The following is a 1,219-nucleotide window of genomic DNA, read 5'->3' on the forward strand; positions in this document are numbered from 1 at the left end:
CCCCCCCCCCCCCCCCCCCGAGTTGGATCAAGATTAATATCGACAAAAGCTGGAATTTTACAGCTGTGGGTGCGGGTGGGGTTTTCAGAAATCACTTGGGTCAATGCCTTTGCTTTTTTGCTTCTCCTATTAAAGTTTCATCTGCTTTAGAAGCCGAAAGCTGGGCTTTTCTGCTTTCTCTTTTGGTTTTTATCTCATGTAATTTCTTCAATATCATTATTGAAACAGACTCTTTATCATTGTTCAAGAATTTTAGTGCCCTTTCTTTACCCAAATGGAATGTACTTTACACTTGGAACAGAATTAAGGAGGTTATAGAAAAATTTAATTTTAATTTTCACATGTCTTTTATTTTTCTTGAAGGGTATTCTCCAGTAGATTGGCTCACAAAGATTGCTAAGGGTAATGTTAATCCTTTTATGGGTGTTACACCTATGCCTCATTTAAAGTGTCTTTTATTGAGCGACTCTCTTGATTCGCCTTACATAAGATTTTAATTTCCCTTATGATTTGCGAGACCCCTTTTATAGTGTTGGTTGCTGCTAATTTTGGGTTTCTTAAGCACATGTATTTTGGTAAATGCATGAACCAAAATTATTTTGGATGCATAATTTTGGTTATGCTGAAAAGCAAGGGCATTTTTGGAGAATTCAGAATCTACTGTTTGGTTTATTGCTATTATTCTTCAACCTTAAGCTGCTACCACTTACACTTTTTGCTAACCTTTCTTTCGTTCTGGTGTAGAGATTATGATATGTTTTTAATGCATAAGGGTCACTTTATCTCTCTCTATATCCTTTGGTTTTGTTTGATCTTCTGTAGCTGTAGTGGAATTTTTTTGACATTTATTAATTGCACTATCTGTTCTAACGCATTGGAGGAGGACTTTATCGGATCAGCTTTTAAGGATGTTTTTGTTGCTTGCTTTGGGTCCTTTAAATCGTTTCTTGCCAGGATAACTTCTATGTTGCTTGAAGCTATCTTTTTGTTTGGTCATTTATATTTTTGTTTTAATGTACCATTTTGATTTTGCTTACTTTTTTTCGTGGTGTTGTACTGTGGATTTTGGAACCCCTAAGTTTATAGTGTATTTTTTTGTTTTTAGTTGGGATCCACTATCCCTCCCATATTTTGTAATATTTCCAGGTATTAACGCGTAAGGAGCCACGAGTTGGCTCTTTTATTCAATATATATATATATATATATGTATATATATAT

This window comes from Phalaenopsis equestris, unplaced genomic scaffold, assembly GCF_001263595.1.
Source record: "Phalaenopsis equestris unplaced genomic scaffold, ASM126359v1 Scaffold000368, whole genome shotgun sequence".
Lineage (NCBI taxonomy): Eukaryota > Viridiplantae > Streptophyta > Magnoliopsida > Asparagales > Orchidaceae > Phalaenopsis > Phalaenopsis equestris.